This window comes from Oryctolagus cuniculus, chromosome 1 (genome assembly GCF_051225735.1).
Source record: "Oryctolagus cuniculus isolate XC-2025 breed Fujian yellow rabbit chromosome 1, ASM5122573v1, whole genome shotgun sequence".
Taxonomy (NCBI): domain Eukaryota; kingdom Metazoa; phylum Chordata; class Mammalia; order Lagomorpha; family Leporidae; genus Oryctolagus; species Oryctolagus cuniculus.
The window spans coordinates 46,719,794-46,739,924 of NC_142867.1; the positions used below are offsets into that span (position 1 = coordinate 46,719,794).

General features: G+C 54.1%; 1 protein-coding gene and 1 long non-coding RNA gene across 10 annotated transcripts in view; both read right to left on the reverse strand.

Annotated features, from left to right (window-relative positions):
• NAV2 (neuron navigator 2) overlaps nucleotides 1–20,131 on the reverse strand; it is a 763,895-nt gene that overhangs the window by 382,964 nt on the left and 360,800 nt on the right. The gene's annotated exons all lie outside the window — the stretch shown is intronic.
• LOC149128376 (uncharacterized) lies at nucleotides 1,423–13,012 on the reverse strand. Of its 2 annotated transcripts, XR_016218373.1 has the most exons (3): nucleotides 12,399–13,012; nucleotides 10,283–10,398; nucleotides 1,423–10,204 (listed from the first exon to the last, which is right to left on the reverse strand). It is a non-coding gene; the product is annotated as an uncharacterized LOC149128376 (long non-coding RNA). The 2 variants fall into 2 exon arrangements; XR_016218372.1 differs by lacking the exon at nucleotides 10,283–10,398 and having other exon boundaries at nucleotides 1,423–10,234.

Here is a 20,131-nt window from a genome sequence, read left to right on the forward strand (position 1 = left end):
AAGCCTTTCCCACATTCTCCAAGAAGGCAAGAATAATAAGCACACTCCATAAATAATAAGCACAAGAGAGAGAATTACTGCTGAGCCATCTAATTCCGAATTTCTAACCATGCTCTACTTACATTGAAGTAAGATTCCAGGCATGTGTGACAATCAATTTTACTCTAGTTAAAAAACAATGCAAGGCAACAACAACAACAAAACAAGCACACACAAACCGTAGTCATTACTTGCAGGAGAAATTCAGGAACCACGCGCAATTGGCTTCCATATGTCATAGAAATCTGTTGTGTTCCACTTGTGTGCCTGTCAGGATGTGGCACTGTCACCACATTGTCTTCTATAAAGGCACGCAGAGGAGGGTGTGCAGAGAACAAAGACGCATCCCAGAATCAGCTGAACCCAGTGCAGCCCTGGGCGCACAGAGACCAGGAAAGGGTGCCGAGGCCACGTGTGACCCTGCAATTCCATTTCTCACTAAGTGTCTTTCTTGGACGAACCGTTTCCCTTTTTTCTGCCCCAGTGTCTCCATTTCCTAATCTGTAAAATGGGCACAATGCTTTAAGAAAATCGGGTTGGTGAAAACACTTAGGAAACTGCAGGAGTCGGTAGCTGTTTGTCACTGTTGCCAGCTCTGAACATGGCCAGTGCTTTTTGGGATGGCCAGTGATCCCCAATACGGCCTCATTGCCATGCCTTTCTAGGGTCCAAACCCAGGGGGAGGGAGCATGGCAGCAAGGTGGGGAGGCAGGGATGTGGAGGACTAAACCGGGGTCCGATTCCAGGGCCAGCTTACTCATTAGCCACAGCAGGCACCCTGGTTGGGACCCATGATGCTCCTGGGGTTCATGGAAATCTTTTCATTTTTTTTAAACAGAAGAATAAGCTAAATGCAACCCAGTCTGGCTGATAGCTGTCTTATCCCAATACGCCATACACATCTTTCATATACTACTTCTTTAATGAAGGAAGGGGTGCTGGTCGTGTCCATGAAAATCATAACACGAGTCTTTTGCTTTCATAATATGCATTTTCCCATGAATACTTCGAAGATCCTTTGCATGCATGGGTTCAAAGGTTTTTTGCACCAAAATAAACATCTTTTTTTTTTTTAAGTTTATTTATTTATTTGACAGGTAGAGTTACAGACAATGAGAGAGACAGAAAGAGAGAAAGGTCTTCCTTCCTCTGGTTCACTCCCCAAATGGCCACAATGAAGCCAGGAGCCAGGTGCTTCTTCCTGGTCTCCCATGTGGGTGCAGGGGCCCAAGCACTTGGGCCATCCTCCACTGCCCTCCTGGGCCACAGCAGAGAGCTGGACTGGAAGAGGAGCAACTGGGACTAGAACCCAGTGCCCATATGGGATGGCAGCACCACAGTTGGAGGATTAACCCAGTGCACCATGGCGCCGGCCCATAAACATTTCTTTTTTTTTTTTTTTGACAGGCAGAGTGGACAGTGAGAGAGAGCGGCAGAGAGAAAGGTCTTCCTTTTTGCCGTTGGTTCACCCTCCAATGGCCGCCTTGGCCGGCGCGCTGCGGCCGGCGCACCGCGCTGATCCGATGGCAGGAGCCAGGAGCCAGGTGCTTTTCCTGGTCTCCCACGGGGTGCAGTGCCCAAGCACCTGGGCCATCCTCCACTGCACTCCCTGGCCATAGCAGAGGGCTGGCCTGGAACAGGGGCAACCGGGACAGAATCCAGCACCCCAACCGGGACTAGAACCTGGTGTGCCGGCACCGCTAGGCGGAGGGTTAGCCTAGTGAGCCGCGGCGCCAGCCCAACATTTCTTTTTCTTTAAAAAACAGTCATAATGCCACCCTGGCCAGGTCTGTGCTCCTTGCTAATGAATGCAAACGGGCTTCCCTGGCCACTCTTCCAGAGCTCAGATCTGTGTCGTGCCCCCCCCCCCCACTTCCCGTGCGCGCACGGATGATTGTTCCCACTAGATATCCACTAGATATCACAGCCTTCTGCAGACAATGCTGGGTCAATGAATGGGAATTGTAGACTCCCAGGCCGGAGGAGAGCGGAGATTCCTGCGGGAGGTGGGGTCGCCAGGGTTGGTTGCACGGGGGCCTCTGGAATCCTGTCCCACCTGCCTACTGGGCTCATCTTCCCAGTGGAGACCACGTAGCCAGGCACAAGGCTTCCAGAGACCATTTGGCAGAATTTAGCAAAATTTAAAAAGCACACACTTTGCCCCAACCATTCAGGGATCCACTCATCTTACAACCCTTCGTGTGCAGCTGGGCAAGGATACAGGTATGAGCACGTTGTTCACACAAGCAAAAACCAGAGCAACGCACTGTGTCCACCAGGACGGCAACTGAACATGGAATGTGCACAGCCAAGAGCCATACAGCAGACGGCAAGGCAGCCGTCACGGGGAGCGCCCTAGGCCTCTAGGCCAGGAGGTGCCTACTAGATGGTGAAGGGTGAGCAAAGACCTCTGTCGGATGGTGAGATGGTGAAATTTCAACTCAGCGGGAAAAGATGGATGCATTTGAACACACTTGGTATGGTGCAAAAATTTCTAGAAGGATGCAGAAAGACTTGGTCACAGAGATGACTGTGGGGGCAGTGGGAATGTGGCTGATTAGGGAAAACAACGGATGCGTTCTATGCATGTTACACTCATGTTGTAAATCAGTTTTTAACATTCTAGCCACTTTAAAAAATATTGTAAATTTTAAAATTTAGTTGAAAGGCAGAAAGAGAAACAGAGAGACAGTATCTTCCATCTGCCAGTTCACTCCCCTAATGCCGGCCACAGCCAGGATTGGGCCAGGGGACTCCATCTGGGTCTATTCCATGGGTGGCAGGGACCCAAGTACCTGAACCACCAATGGTTGCTTCCCAGGATGTGCACTGGTGAGAAGCCAGATCAGACGTGGAGGCTCTGGGACTTGAAACAGACACTCTGATACAGGCTGTGGGCATCCCTAGCAGCGCGACTTCATTGCTGCACGAAACACCTGCTTCGTACACCTTTAAAAAAAAAAAAACCCACCCATGCCCTTGCACATTACCTTCTGAAGTAACAGTCCTGATCAAAACTGGAGGCAAGAGAATGAACCACGGCCTCAGGGAGAGCCATGCCCCTCCGCCCGCAGCCCTGGCCACCACCTCCCACGGGAGTGGTGCTGGGATCAGACTTCCTGTAAGGAAGTACCGCGCCCAGGGCCATGGGAGAAGTGAGAGCCAGCAGCTGGCACTGGGGCGCATCTCACCGGGTCTCTGGCAAAGTGTGCCACTCGCATCCTCCCCTGTGCCCGATGGGCCTGGGACCCACCCCTTGGATCAGCCGTCACTCCAGACCTCTTTCTGGCAAGACTTTCCCTGTTAACACTGGATGAAGACAAGCCCTGGAGGCAGAAGTCGACTTTAAGGTCACATCACCACCTCGCTGAGTGACTGCCCTTCCCTGGGCCCCTGCTTCTTCACTTGCAACACGAGAGCAATCCCACCACCCTTCCTGGGCCACTCCAGCGCCTTATCTGGCACACTCCAGGAGCACACACTAGCTGCTCAGTAAAACCAACCGCATCCGAAGACAGTGGAGACGGAGGGGACATTACCTCACTACCTCCTTGCACCTGTGAGATGGGCTCAGCACCAGGGTCTGAGGAGGGGGATTGCCCAGCCTCACCCCAACCCTCCCCTGCTGCTGGGCCAAGCAGAGTCTCCAGGCTCTCTGGGAAAGAAGCCACTGGGAGGACTGCCTGATGCTACACACTGGGCCCATTGTCCATCAGTGGGGGAGAGTAGCTAAGGCTTCACGTTCAGGTCCGGAGACCAACCCATTCCTGGGGCTGGAGAGGCCGCTCTGGCTGATTCCTGCCTTTCTGTGGGCCTCACCTTGGAGCAGCGCCTCCTGTCCCTTAGTCATACCCAGAGTTGTGTCCTCTGGAGAAACCCACAGAGCAGCTCCTTATCCCCAGAAGTGACAATTGCCGGCACTAGGCATTCCCTACTGGAAGCTACCTTTGGGTGAAAAGGTAGCAGGTGAGGGTCAGAAGGGAGAAAGCACCAAGGACTCACAGCAGGAGGTGAGGACCCAGTGCCTCACCCACCCTGAGGCTATCATGGGCCAGCAGAGAGGGATGTCCCCAGACCCATTCCTGCCCTGTCTCCTTGCTGGACCGTGGTGACGGGTGGTCCCTGCCAACAAGCTGGGTTGTAGATGCTACACCAGATCCCTGACTCTCAAGGTCAAAAGCACTGCCTCACTTTGCTGCTGCACCCACGGCAACCACCTCCTCTCACCCCTGCAGAGCCCAAGAGCCTCACATCTGTGTGAGCAGATGCAGAAGATTTCCATCACATTCTAGAAGAAAAGCAGGCTCACAGAAGTTCAGCCATTTGTCCGACATCCCAAACAGGGGATGAGAATTCAGACCAAGGCACATGAGTCCTCCCACAGTGCCCTGTCTCCTAAACCTCCCTGGTCTCTCGTTTGCTCTGTGTACTGCCAGGAGGTTGCAATGTACCTGGGATACTGCACAAGTCTCCATGCATGTATTCCCACAAAACGCCACTAGGTGGCGAAAGCAGCCACAGCTTCCAGGACAGCCGTCAAAGTGGGCAGGAATGGGGTCCTTGGTTCCTGGCTACCAGATTCAGCGCTTCCGAACTGCAGCTTCTAATCCATGAGCAAATTGTCCTGGGAAAGGGCAGGGCAGCCTCTTGATTCCCTGTCTTTAGGAGGCACCAGGACCAAAGGCTCCCACTCTCTAGACTGGCATCTGGGGCTGATGCCAGGCCAGGCCTTGGTGGAGGGCCCACCCACACAGGCACCAGCAGAGCAAGGAGGCCTGAACTTCTGGCCACCAGGAACCACCTGGAGCACCTCACATGGTGGTGGTGGTGGTGGGGTATTAGGTAGGCCAGGTGCCCTCATAGCAAACCTCACCCTTGCCAATCCAGACCTCAGCGATGACCATGTGGGAACACAAGTCCATGCTCACCACAGCCATTCAGTGGGCACAGACCTGTGCCAAGTGCCTAACGCTCACATCCTTTGATTCTCTCAACAAGTCAGTGAGGGATGCTGTTGTCATCACCCCATTTCAGACAAGGAAACTGAGCCTGCAGCTGGGGAGGGAGCCAGCGGGATGGAGGGTTGATCTACAATGTGATGCCCAAACTCACGCTCTTCTGCAAACGTTTGCCTGGGTTGGCATTTGAAGGGCCTGGAACTGGTAAGCGAGAGAGGATAGAGCAGTCAGAGGGTGCTCAGTCCTCCAGGAGGGGGCCTGTAGTGCCAGGAAAGGCACATCCCCATCTGTGAAGATGGCGCCACTGCAAGGACTAAACCGCTCTCCCTGGCTGCAATCTCACACCCTTCCCACCACGAAGTCACCCCGCCTGCTGGCTGCCACTGGGTGCAGCACAGAGGAGCAGTCGGGGGCCTGGGCTCTGGGGCCAAGCCGCCTGAGTCTCTGGCTGGGTGACCTAGCATGCCATGTGTCCACCTCTTTGGCACAAACGCTGAGGCCCACCACACATTAGTAGCACTTGCCAAGGGTTAGTTCTCTCTGCATGCCGTGCCCTGTCCTGAGATTCTCGCTGGTAGTCATCACCCCCACACCCCTATTGCTTCATACAGTTTTGTTCATAGCAGGTGCACCCAAATTGGGCACAGTGAACACTCTGCAGCAAGCTTGAATGGCTTCCCTCCAGGGGGCGCCACCTTGGTGCTTTCCTTGCTTTCAATGTCCTCTTCAGCTGCCCTCTGAGATTCAAGTTCATGGATGCTGAATTCCAAGCCCAAAACAAGTGCCAGGGTCCTCTTATTAGCTCTTCATTCCCACTTGGCTGCATCTGGAGCAGCCAGCCCCTCCCCCGCCCCCTTCAGAAGGCATTTTTCCTCCCTTGGGACACTGTCAGTCCCCTCTTGCTCAATCACTTCTGCTCAAGCAAAAGAAGTGTTTAGCTCAGGCTTATGAACTAACTGTAGGGGTCTACCAGCCGGCCAAGTGGGAGACTATTGAGAGTGGTAGGGAGTGTGGCAAGCAGAGTGCACTGTCTAAAGTCATTTAAAAAAACATTTAGAACACTCTGCTGGACCAACAGGTGCCTTTGTAATGCACACCTGATCCAGCTTGGAGGCCAGCAGCTTGCAACCTTGACCGGAAAACCTTGCCACGAGCACTCAGTATGGAGGGACGCATGGTCCATGGCATGGCTTTTGAAGAAGTAAGCCGGGGGCGGGACCTGAGTTTAGCCTCTGCTCTGCTGCTTCCAGGCTGTGCGACCTTGGGCGCCTTCTTCTCTCCTGATGCATTTTCACACCATTAAAACAGGACTAAAAAGAGACCCTGTCTTTTGTGGTGGCATGACGATGGAGAGTGGGACGGGGCTCCCAGGATGATCCGGGCTATGTAAATGTTCAATAAATGATTTGAGATTCTGCCGGCCAGAGAGGGAAAATTTGAAGGGAGGAGGGAAACGGTTGGATGTGTTTCTCATTACATTGTTTCTTTGGATACTAGCTTTGAGTCTTTGCCAGTGGCTGTCTCTTCTCCCAGTGGGCACTAATATGGGACCCAGGGGACAGAGCCTCATTTACCAGGCTCTGAGGGTGGTGCTGGGCTCCTGGGACACTCTTGTGTGTGATTGCGGGCAGCTGGGAAGCAGCAGGCAAGCATCAGAGCAGCAGAAGCCTTGCTTTAGCCTTTGCTGGGGTGAGAACACCTTCAAAGAGCCATCGCAGAAGCCCAAGCCCTGCCCTCTGTGTGGCGCCCTCTACAGGACACATCCCTCCTCACAGTGGCCAGGGACGGTCCTCCTTAGCCACGCTCTGCGCAGACCTGTGCAGTCTGGTGTCAGGACGCCAGGTTTAAGGGTCCGTGCTGGCTGCTCCCCTCCACAAAGCTCCCTCACACGTTCCCCACTGGGAAAAGCCACCATCACCCACCTCTGGCCTCCACATTTTCCCCAGAACCCAGCAGATGGAGTGGTCTTTCATCTCCTGGATGTGCCTCTCCCACATCTGTCACCCACAGTTAAGATCTGCATCTATAAAACTAGAACGCCAGGCCCGGGGCCAGGCTGGCAGGCTGCAGACGGGGCCAGTAGCTTGTGTCTGGAGATCCTTGCCCTGCCTGGCCTGCACCCCACGGCGTGGAGCACAACCTCCCTGGCACGGATGCGGCAGAGGGACCCAGTCTGGGGGCATCTCAGAGGGGCAGATGGGCCTGCCGGACCCAAGCTCTGCAGAAGCCCGAGGTGGCTCTTCTCACCAGCCCTGGTGGCAAGGAGGTTGCTTCAATCCACGAAGTTTCCAGAGAACTGAAGATTCTTGTTCCAGGCACCCAAACTTTTATTTTAGCCATTTTATCTGTCAGGTTCTATATTATGCATTCACACCTTTCTCCAAAACAAGTGGATGTGAAACAGAAATTCACACTGCTCATTGCCAAAGGACTGCTAAGATGGTGCATTTGTGGGTCCCCACCCACCGCTGTCAGAGTGTCAGGAATTTCCCCATCAGCTGTGTCTCGGGCTGCCACAGCACCTGCTGATAACTCAGCCCCCCTCCTCAGTGGTTCTGGACGTGCTGAGATCTGAGAAATCAGACCCTAACTAGCAATGGCCGCCACTCACGGCCATGACACCCACACACGGGACTTCCGGCTGAGTGTTCTCCATGCTGTAGTCCATGGGACCCTCCCCAGCACCCTGGGAGGTAGGACCCCTTGGCTCCATTTCTCGGATGAGGAAACAGGTCAGAGTAAGTGCCTTGCGTGGGAAGGAGCATGGATGGTTCTTGACTGTCATGTCTGTGATGGTGACCACCAGGTTGTCCAAACCTCTGCCACGTTACCCTGCCGTGACGCTGTCAGCTGCAGGTGCAGGCCTCTGTCCTCCCCTCTCTTTCTCTTCCCTCCCTCCTGAAATGCTGTGATCCGGCCTGATCTCCTCCCCAGGCTGGAAGAGCCCCAGAAAGCACGGGTGCCGACCCACGAAAGTAAGCTCTGCCCCTGTGGCCCTCTCCCTCCCCCACACCACCGTAGACCGCACACTGCACCTGGGCTACAGAAGCTATTTAATAAACGTAAGGCACACGCCCCTCTCCCCTTGTATGTCCTCGTTTCCATGCTGACTCTCATCCTTCAGACTAGGCTGCGGGTGGAGGACCCTGCTTGAAGTTTTCTGCGTCCGCCTCCAGCTGCAAGGGCTGCCCCTAGCTCTTACCCCAAACCGCGAGGGTCCCTGTCCTCAGTTCTCCTGTGAGGGCGCCCTCGGGACTTCTAGCCACCCCTGGCATAAGCCCAGAGGAGCTCCAGAAACACTCCAGTGGTGCTGTCTTGGGCTGCATGGCGAGGCCGCGATTGCAGGGAGCCAAGAAGAGCGCCCCTCCCGCATGGCACGCCGGCGCTTTTCACAGGACTGCGGGAGGCTGGTCTGTGCAAACCCCGCTGCACCCTGATGTCTGGCAGGGAGTGTGTGGGTAGCTAAGGGCCCCTCTGAAAACAGCTGCCAGGTGCCTTACCTACCCTGGGGACAGCTCTGCCTGTGCTCTCCCTAACAATGCCTGAAATAAACACCAAGGGGAGCTGCACCCAGCATCTGGAAGAGCAAAGCTCAGGGAGGGGGGTGGACGTCACAAGGGTTGGACTTCAGCGGGGGAAGAGCTGGGTTTGAATCCCGGCTCTACTTTTTCATAGGTGGGTAACCCTGACTTTGTTCTTTCCCTCCCCCTGTGGAGTGACATGAGCTCTGCAGGGCAAGAGTTTTGTGGTAGTTTTTTTTTTTTTTAAAGCCCCCAGATCTCTCCAAATAACTTGTATTTTGAGTTCTGACTCCAGATGGCTGGGGAAGGCAGGCTGGCAAAGCCATCATAAGTGTAGACAGCTGGCCCAAATCCCAGTCCTGCCACCAACTAGCTCTCTGATCCTTAGTAAGTCAATTACAGGGAGTCACCCTCAGTCATCCCTCCTGCAAAGTGGATATAATAGCAGACATTCCCTTATAAACTCATGAGGAGGCTGACACGAGAAATCTTCAGCCACCGAAATGCTAGCCGCGCCGTGGACAACCCACGAGGGATGATTGTTCAACTTGAAACTGGCACCCGCAGTCAGTCAGTATGCTTGCTTAGCACATCCCCAGCACAGACACCAGGAGCAACGGGAGTCCCAGGACTACAGAATGGCACACCTCAGAGGAACTAGAGCGTTTCCCTGGGTGGGTAATGCCCCAGCAGCTTCTTACGAAGGCCCAATAGGTCAAGGTCTATTAAACACACAAGTGGTGGCCTTGCTCATCTCTTCCTTCCGCTTCACAGAAACTCCAGGAGTTCGGACAAAGAGCTTCTCTCAACCCATGCCCTGTGCCCAGCCCGCCAGTCCTGGAACCCAACAAAAGGTGACCTAGGAGGCAGACTGACAGTAAGTCAAACAGCTCTAGTTGTCGCTAAAGGAAGCTATTTCAAATCCTAGCAGCAGTGGAAACTGCATGTGTTAACATAATGTCCACATCACCAACTACTTCCAGCTTTTGCTTTTATTTTAGTTTTAAAATCATGTCTCAGGATCAAAAGCTACGCCCGGTCTCTGTCTGGTGCTAGATGAAGCAGAGAGGCTGAGGTACACGGTCCCTGCTGCATCCTGTGAGTGGATGACACATTTCGGACATCACCGCACCCCAGGGGCCCCTCTGTCCCTGGAGCTTCCTTGAGCCAAAGGCCCCATTTCTGAAGGCCGATGCTGGCAGCCTGACAGGTGCTGGCAGGTTGGGTGGACGCTGGCCCCGTGCTGGGCAGGTGGCAGCACACGGTGCCCAGGTGGGCAGCCCTTGGCACTCAAGCTCCCTCCTCCCCTGGTTCGTCAGCTGCCATTTGTTCTTCCCATGCTTGCCTGCAGGTTATTTTTACCATGCGGGGAAAAAAAAGTGATGCTATTTCTCACATTTTACCCTGAAACTGTGACACAAGCTCCCTTTAAAAGCACCCAGCAGATGGCTCGTTCCTTGTGCTCACAGAAGCAGCAAACCTCCTGGGCTGCCAGCAGCCTATTCAGTATGCATCCCGCGGGAGGAATGGCATCAGACGCCTTTGTGCAGAGAAGCACAGAGGCTAGGAGTTCGAGTCCTGGCTCAGACTTGGTGACGTCCTTCTCAGCAAGTGAGTTAGCTGTGGTTTTCTTCATTTCCTCCCATGTAAGAGGGGGGTCATCAGGAGGCTTCCAGCATGGCCCTGCTGTGAGGATTAAGTCAATCAGTCCAGTGCCTGGCACAGAAAAGGTGCTCCGTAAGTATTAGCTGGAACCATTGTTACCTGCGATGCAGAAGCATTGAGGGGTGGAAAGGAATTCTACCAGGCTCTCTCTCGGATGCCAGGGGAAGACGGATGCCTTGGAGGCATGTAGAACCCAGTACCAGCCATGGAGCTGGCTGCAAGAATAAACAGAGTCCAGGCTAAGCTCAATGCCATCTTGCAACGAGCAACACAGAACTTCCAGGTCCCAACACCCATGGAGAAGCTCAGGGCTTCTGTAGTGGTTCTGAGCAGGGCTGGGGCAACAATTGCAGCTTATGTTTAGTGAGCACCCGCTATGTGCCAGGTCCTAGACTAAGCGTATTACGGACCTATTCTGCTTTACTCCTATCGACACCACCAGGAAGACGCGCCTCGATGATCCCCATTTTACAGACAAGAAAATTAAGGATCAGGGGATGGAATGGCTGGGTCCCAGGTCACACAGCAAATCGGAGCCTATGATCCTGTTCTGGTTCATGCTCCTAACAGCTACGGGGTGAGACTGGAGGGAGGCCGGAGGCTGCTCTCTGTACTGCCACGCTTCCAGCCTGAGAGGTCTCCTGGGCTTGTCACAGCTGGCAGAGACAGCATGTGGTTCATGACTGTTGGAGACCTGGGTCCAACACTCTGAGTTACAGCAACTGATGGTAGGAAGCACAGGAGGAGACCCAAGACCCCTCATCATATTTTTTTGTAGGGAGGATGTGGGAACCTCTCCTGTCACTGCCCCACCTCTTTGCATTACTCACTCGCCCTAGTCTGAAAGGCTCTTGGAAAACGCTACGTGTGCAAGCTGGAAGGAGGGAGTCCCTACCCCAGTGCTGGCCGTGAATGCTCACGCATGAATTAGCTTACATCAGATGGCGTGTGACCAGGGAAAGGGCCCGGGGGGCTACACTGCAGGACTGCAGCATGCATGCCTCTCAAGATTGATCAGCCCAGTGTCCCCTTCCCTCGGGCCATCGTCCCCACACTTCAGCTCATGAGCTCACTCGCACTGAGGTCTGGGGCTTGCACTGCTTTATCATATTCTTCCTTGAAAACACCGCATTTCCATTGTGTCAGCAGCATGTAATTGCAAGCTTGCCTTCGCCAGTCGGGTCATAACCTCACCAATCACTACGTCCAGGAAATTGGCTCCCATTAAAGGGCAATGGGCTCCCTTGCCTGCCTCCTCTTCTCAGCAGGCTCCCCACGTCTGCCTGCCCCTGTCCTGCCTTCGCTGGCTCTTGGCTTGCCACTTCCTCTCCAGTGTCCACGTCCACCTCTATGTCAGGCCCTTGCTGCCTCTCTGTGACTCTTTCCTCCTCTGTACAATGGGACTCATAATAGTTCCTGCCCGATAAGACCATTGCCATCATTACACTAGCTCATGCATGCAAAATTCCTGGACTGGTACCTAGGGCACGGTGAGCACTTGGCTGTCACTCCCATTGTCACCATGACTATCGCAACTGCTGCCCTCATCTTCCCATCAGCGTCATCAGGGGCAGGAGCAGGATCACCCACAGTACCCGGGCAGGCCTCCCAACTCCATCCTTTCCAGCCTCTAAGGATTTCTTACATGTTCTTTCCAACCTGTTCTCTCTTGTGGAACTGGATGGTAGCTCCCTGCTTGCTGGGATTGAAGCTAAACCTCCCTCCTTGGCCTCCAGGGCCCTTCCTTTCCAGCCCCAAACCTATCTTGCACCATCACTTTCTTCCAGGTGCTTGGTGAAAAGAGGTCTCCTGCCTTGCCAGCCTTCCCTGCAGAGCCCCATGCTCATTCCTGCCTCAGGACCTTTGCATCTCAAAGCCTCGACCCCTGCAAGGAAGTGAGGAGATCAGAAACCAGCTCCTACTCAGTGTCCCCCAGAAGCCTCAGTCCTGTGTTTGAAGACTGGCGCTAACAGCGCCAAGGTGGCTCAATGCCCACATGACCCAGAGGGAGCATCTCACAGCCTCGGCTGGAACCTGAAGGCCAGCGTATGCCTCCTCCGGTTTGGTCTCCTCCATAGCACACAGACCAGGCACATGGGTGACAATGACACATGGGCTCAGGACCCAAACAGACATGAGCCCAAAAACTGGAGCTGCCACGTGACCGAGGTCAAGCCTCTCCCCCCATCTACCCAGCCTCTCTCATTTAACTCACCTGAAAAATGGATTTGAGGCCTAACCCCCGAGGGCGATCGAGAGGACTGACCTTGGTGTTATGAAGGAAGCACCAGTACAATCCTGAGGGCTCAGCAAGGGCTTGGTTAAGGCCGATCCCTTTGCTGGCCTCCAACCATCAGCACCTGCTGATTGCTATTCTATAGGAAAGCAGAACACCGCTAACAGCAATGTAACCCACCTGCTCCCACAGGAGGGAAAGTGGTTGGCTAAAGTCTCCTTTCTCCAGTGAGAGGCCCGCTCCTATCCTCTCCCCCAGAAATGCTCTCTCCTTTCAAAGCTGCTTTGTGTTCAGGACAATAAAACTCCCATCCATACCAACAGCTCAAAGGCGTGGGCATCAGCTAACAAAAGGCTTGGGAAGGTAATGAAAATCTCAGACTTCAAACTCAGTGAAGGAAGAATGGGTGGTGTAAGGCTCATAAATCCTCAGAGGTCAACAGGATGCTCTTTGTCCCTGACCCCAAGGAGGCTGGGCAGGATGGACTTGGATAAACAGGCAGGCTAAGGTCTGCAGGAGGCACGCTGGGGTCTGGACCAGATGACCACTGGGCAAGGAGGGCCTGAGTCCCGCTGGTCCTCACAGACATGTGCAGCCGGAAGCTAGAAGCAGAGTCCTGGGAAGGCTAGGTGACCGCAGGCCTCCCAAGCACCCAGGGATGCACAGTCACTCCTTCTGCCTGGGCCTCTTTGGGCTGCACACCCAACCTCTCTGAACCTCATTCTTCACTGATAGTTATCACCTCACAAGGGGGTTATGGTACTCAAACAAGACCCTCTTCAAAGTTCCTCACCTCTTGGGCATTTGCTGTGAGCCAGACTCCACATGGTTTGTGTGAATAATGTCTTTGCAGGGCCCAGTGCTGTGGCATAGCAGGTAAGGCCGCTGTCCGCAGTGCCAGCATCCCATATGGATGCTGGTCAAGACCCGGCTGCTCCACTTCCAATCCAGCTCTCTGATATGGCCTGGGAAAGCAGCAGAGGATGGTCCAACTCCTTGGGCCCCTGCGCCCACGTGGGAGACCCGGAAGAAGCTCCTGGCTCCTGGCTTCAGATCAGTGCACTCCGGCCGTTGAAGCCATATGGGGAGTGAACCAGTAGATGGAAGACCTCTCTCTCTCTCTGCCTCTCTGTAACTCAGCCCTCCAAATACATAAATAAATCTTTTTTTTTAAAGTCTCTCTTTAAAAAAAAGATAGTATATGAAATGTGTCCTTTTTTAAAAAATAGTGTCTTCATCCTCTCAGCAGTACCTATGAACCTATGAGGTTCCATCTTACAGAGCAGGACACTAAGGTTCAGAGAAGTTTAGTACTTGCCCAAGGTCACAGAGCAGAGATGGATCTGGACCCCAGGCCTGTTTAAATTCCCTCTTCAGCATTATCCTTTGCCAACAATAAAACAGTACACAAATATCCGGGGTCACTGCTTTTCACCTGAGACAGGAGGAGGAGAATGCTATAAAAGACTGCCCGTGGAGGGGGCATCGTGGTGAAGGGGGCTGAGCTGCCCCTTGCAATGCTGACATATCATATAAGAGTGCTGCTTGAGGGCCAGCACCATGGCTCACTAGGCTAATCCTCCACCTTGCGGCGCCGGCACACACCAGGTTCTAGTCCCGGTCGGGGCGCCGGATTCTGTCCCGGTTGCTCCTCTTCCAGGCCAGCTCTCTGCTGTGGCCAGGGAGTGCAGTGGAGGATGGCCCAAGTGCTTGGGCCCTGCACCCCATGGGAGACCAGGATAAGCACCTGGCTCCTGCCATCGGATCAGCATGGTACGCTGGCCGCAGTGTGGCGGCCATTGGAGGGTGAACCAACGGCAAAGGAAGACCTTTCTCTCTGTCTCTCTCTCTCACTGTCCACTCTGCCTGTAAAAAAAAAAAAAAAAAAAAAAAAAAAAGAGTGCTGGTTGAATGTTGGCTGCTCTGCTTCCAATCCAGCTCCCTGCTAATGTACCTGGGAAAGCAGCACAAGACGGCCCAAGTGCTTGGGCCCCTGCCGCCCACATGGGTGACCCAGGTGGAGTTCTGGGCTCTTGGCTTCAGCTTGGCCCAGCCCTGGCTGTTTCAGCCATTTGTGGGGTGAACAGGTGGATGGAAGATCTCTCTCTCCCTCTTTTGCTATGCCTTTCAAACAAATAAATATAACCCCTCACCCCCCCCCCCAAAAAAAAAAAAAAAACAACCCCAGACAGTAATGGCCATTAATATCACTACAGGCAGAGAACTGGGGTCCCAGCATTCCTGGCCCCTCTGTGTCTCCCCTATACTCCCCGACCCTAGAGAGAGAAACATACACGCTTGTTCCATGCAGGGCTCTGCGACTGGCCATTCATGTTCATGTTTGCCATTGTACTTGGGATCTCATGTGGACCCCTGCAGGCAAGGAACACTGTCCCCACTTGATAGATGAGGATAACCAAGGCACGGAGAGACAGATTGATTTGTCCAAAGCTACGTTGCTAGTCATTATCTCGGTGACATGGCCCAGGATTTCCACCTGGGTTCCCTGTCCTCAAGCCCCCTTTTTCTGGTTCTACATAGGTGCACGAGATGCCTTCCTGGGACTCCCCTAAGAGACTGCCCCACTGCTACAGGGACCATGGCTTGCTGAACGGGCTTGCTGTCCCGTGCAACAGCATGTCTCCCTGAGCACCGTCCTTGGAGGATGGGGATCCCATCTGTCTCCCCCACCACTCAGTCCCCAGGGTGCAACCATGAGATCAGCAGGTGCTCAGCATACATCACCAGCTGAAACCACACCTCCAAGCTGCCCCGCCCGCCGGGGAAGCTGAGGGGAAAGAGGCGTGGTGTGGACCACGTGTGGCCCCTACTGAGGGTGGCACATGGCATTTCACATGTGGGAAGCCACAGGAATAAACAGGAGCCCATGAGGCCCCCCCCCCTTCTGTCCATCCCCTGTCTCGGTGACACACAGGAACCCAGCTAAGTCCCAAGGATCCCACTGGGGCATCCTTTGTGGATCCCTCAGGTAGGGTTGTCAGATTTGGCAAATAGAGCAGGCCCAGGTAAGTCTGAACCTCAGATCAATAACAAATACTTTGCAATTTCAGTGTGTTCTGTTAGTGACACCTCAAGAGCATGCCCCCCTACCCCCCGCTGTGTGGGTTTGGGCTTTGTCATATATCAATATTCCCTACATACTTAAACATAATTTTTAAAAAAATCACTTGAAATTCCAATTTACCTACATGCCTGGCGGTATCGTGAGCTATGGGACACGAGGTGTGATTCCTCCAAACAGGCTGAGAGATGCCCATGAGGACCAACAGAGACCCGGAAAGGGACAAGTGTGGCCCCCAGCACCTGCACACAGGCCTGGCCCAGGGAGAGGCTGAGAGCTGCCGTGGCCCAGGGAAGTGGGTTCAGGCAGCCTTCCTGGCCCCGGGGAGGAATGCAGAGCCCTCCCCAGCTGCTCTCCGTTAAGCAGAGCTGGCATTTCGCAGCGCGTCAGAGGCGCTGGCTCCCTGCCCTGGAAGTCAGCGTCTGGCCTCTGAGCCAGCACTGCCTGCCCAGCCCCAGCCCTCTCACCTCGGCAGACCAAGGGCCCCAACAGGCCCATTGTCGTCCCGTGCCGTGGCCTCAATGTGGCCATTGACAAGCCCGGCGACAAGCCCCCCCCCACGGAAGGCACTTCCTCCTCCCTGTCGAGGTGCCCTTGGCCGAAGCCTTCGCCTGTGTGGGTGGGGGGTCTGGCTGTGGCGAAAGCAGCCGGCAGCCAGAGCACAGCGCTGAAGGCGGGATTGTTGACAGAGGGCACAGATGTGGCCCGCGAGTCACGGGACCCCGGGGTGCTCGGCCCACGCCATGCAGCTGGCGGCCCAGGGGCCTGCACCTGAGGATGGGAGAGCCAGTCCCGGTCACATGCGCACTGTGGAACTGTGGGTGACTCAGTGCCGCCAGACACACGTGCACTTGAGCCCAACCACTGTCACGGCCTCGCTGCACCCAGTTAGGCAAACGGCTCCATCGCTCTGGCCTCTCTTCCTTCATCTGGGAGATCCATCATGCTAGTTGCCTCTCTGAAGACAGAGGCTGAACCAGATGGATCATGTGAGGCTGGTACACAGAAGGCGTTTAATAAATGTCCCCGTCTCCTCTTCCCCTTTCACTGAAGACTCCCAGAATCTTGTTCTCCCACAGGAGCAGATTGCAAAGGCTGCTGCTCCAGGGATGTCTCGGTCTAGGCTGCCCATGGGGCCACCAGGTCCCCCGCAGGGCAGCAGCTCCAGTCCAGACCCCTCTCAGTTCAAATGCAGAACTCCCCCCATCTGCAGCGCCCTTTTGGAAGCCTGCCCTGGGGCTCTGAGTGTCTCAGCCAGTTCTCTTGGGCACAGGTTTGCTCCTCCGCCCTGATTTCTGAATCAGCAAAGAGAGAGACAGATGCTCAGCTCCACGGGGATGTCAGGCAACATAACAGCAGCCAGTATGGGCCTGAACATAGGACAAAGAAAAACACGTGGGGCTCACTCTCCTTCACTGGGGACCCCTGCAGAATCCTTCTCGGTGGCTGAGACCCTATGTGATCCCCACCCTGCCCCCGCCAAGCTGGCACACACAGCCCCTGAAGCAGGGACAAGAGCTAGGGCTTCCTGGCCACCAAACCCTCCACTGTCTACTCACCAACCAAATCCAGAACACACTGCCCTCTTTTGCCTGATCATGCTTCCTTCCAAACCTCAGCTCCTCGTGCTTCCTCAAGGACCCCATGCCTGCCTGCCCCAACTCACTCAATTCTCTTCCCTCAGTCCCGCAACTGGACCTTCTACTCTGGACCAGGCCTTGTCAGTGGAGGGGCTGCAGACCACCTTCTGCTCATTCGCCTGGACACACCTGTCAAGAATATGAATGCTGGGGCTGGTGTTATCACGCAGCAGGTAAAGCCACCACCTGTGACACCAGCATCTCCTACAGGCACTGGTCATATCCCGGCTGCTTCACTTCTGACCCAGCTCCCTGCTAATGGCCAAGGGAAATCAGCCAAAGATGGTTCAGCCCCTGCCACCCATGAGGAAGACCCGGATGAAGCTCCACACTCCTGGCTTTGGCCTGGTCCAGAGCTGGCCACTGTGGCCATCTGGGGAGTGAACCAGCAGATGGACAATATCTGTTTCCCTCTCTCTCTCTCTCTCTCTCTGTGTGTGTCTCCCACTCTCTCTCTGCAACTCTGCCTTTCAGAATAAATAAAAAAAATTTTAAAAAGCCTATGAATGCTTGGTGCTCACCCCAAATCCGCAAAATCAGTCTGTGGTCAAGGATTTTGCAAATGTCACAGGCCCCCCAGTAACACTGAGCGTGCTGGAGTGCCAGCAGCTCTGTCGTGGAGGAGGAGGCGAACCGCTGGCCCCACAGGACCATTTTCTGCATGCTTCCCTGCCTGCTAATAACCAGCTGAAAGAATGAATTAATCGGTTTCCTTATTGCCAAATTACATGACTATAATTGAGCACTGCCATCTCATTTCTCAATTGTGTTCCATCTCGGACCCTTTTTTTTTTAAGTTTCCATCCATATATTACAGGTGAGCACCACACACACACACACACACACACACACGAGATCTACTTTTATGCAGCACATGTCACATGCCAGGCATTTGTTACCTGCTTCCTGCTCTCAACCTCACTGGATGCATGGAGCTGCCTGGGGAGGGGGCCGCCACCCAGCTGCAGAGCCACTGAGGTGCAGGGGCAGTGTGAGCCACTCCTCGGAGGTTCCACTGCTTTAAGTGGGCAGAGCTGGAATTGAACCCTGGTCTGCATGGCCTCTTCTACTTGCTCTTTCCCGCTTGGTTACCTGACTCATCTGAGGACAGCTGGTCTCCTGGTCAAGAGCTTTCACCCCAGAGTGTGCATCAAGATCTCCTGCAGAGCCCTAACAGAGACAGAGAGACAGATGCTGGGGCCCCGCTCTGGACCCAACTCTGTCCGGGCGACATCTGGGCAGGTGCAGTTTTGACAGCTCCACACGCTGCTGGTGAAGAACTGCTGGACATGGCCCAGGGTCAGGAAGCTGGTTAAGGTAGGCTCTAGAAAGAGAACCCAAGGCCCTTGACTCCAAGAGCAGTGCCCTTTCAGTCACACGTGCTGTGGTGCTGCCAGTCATCATATTTTGCACCCCTCAAGGAGCATCAGGACACACACACACACTCACGGACACCCGCGCATGCTCACAGGTGCACGCTTCCATTCACAAACACCCTCTTGGTGTCAAGTTCATGCTCTTTCAGTGCCCCTGTCCCCACTCAGAGCCAGGTCTGGATGAGAAAGTGGTTGGAGTGGTCCCCTTCTTCTAATAGGTAGATGGGGTTCAACAAGACAAAGATAGAGGGGCTGAGGGAGGGAACAAAAAGCACTCCCAATTTCTTCCACTACCTTGCTGCCATCAGCAGACTCTGGAGTGAGTTTGCTCTACCATCATCAAGTCCTCCACATGGGAGGACATGGGTGTGCACAAGGACAGGCAGAGTCCACGCACTGCTGATGCTGTGAGCAACTTTTACATATCCCTGACTTACAAAGACCAAGGCAACTGGACTCTGGCAGCAGCATGAGACAATAACTTCACCAAGCAGCCTGGTTCCAGAGCTTTGCTCTAATCAATAGGCTTCCCCCAAGTCGATACACAGCCGCAGCACAATTCAAAGAAACACTTATCAGGCATACAGATTACATTTGCACAGCACCTGCATGGTGAAAGGGCTTTTTTCTGCGTGTTAGATGTGGGGAGAGAGCCGGAGAGCTCCTCCCCTTGGTATCCTTGGATGCGTCCTATCTCCTTAACACCTACATGCTGGGTGTGATTTTGGGGACTCGAGGCAAATTGGAAAACAGCAAAGGACTATGGGAGTTGGGCTCTGTTCAAACCATGGGACTCGCTAGAGAGGAATTCATAGACATCTGTGAGAAGGGCTGGGATCGAACTGCCTCCAGCTCCTGAAAGCCGCACACTGGAGCTGCCTAGCACACTTTGCAGAGTGGGGAGCTGCAGGTCACCAATGCTGGGCTCCCAGGTTAAAAGTCCAGGTCTCTCTTACTTCTGTGGCCACCAGGTACATGAAAGCCTCTGGTCATGGTGGCAAAACACGAGCCTCAAAGTCCAGGGCACAGGTGACTAAACAGAACAGACAGAAATACACAAAAAGGAGTACCCTGGATTCTGGAAGTCTCTTTTAGGAGAGCTTCTTCCAAGGCTACCCTGCCCATCCTCCTTCATGCCCCCAGTCACAGAGTGGGGGAGTGGTGATTTGAGGGTCAGGCCTGTGCCATCAGACAGAGGTGGTGATACTGCTTTGTGGGAGGAGGTTTCTCTTGGTACATCTTTTGAGGGGTCAAGGACATAAATGCTCCTCTGCTTCTTAAACTTTCATTTGCATAAATATCTTCTGGGGTTCTAATAAACTATAAATTCTAATTCAGAAGACCTGGGATGAGGCTGGAGATATGGCACTTCTTCTTTTGTTTTTTGTTTTTTTTTTTTTTTAACGGATGTATTTATTTATTGAAAGTCAGAGTTAGAGAGAGAGAGAGAGAGAGAGAGAGAGAGAGAGAGCGAGAGCTTCCATCTGCTGATTCATTCCCCAGATGGCTGCAATGGCCAGGGCTGGACCAGAAGGAAGCCAGGAGCCAGGAACTTCATCCAGGTCTCCCACATGGGTTGCAGGTGTGGGGAGCAACTCAGACTAGACTGTTACT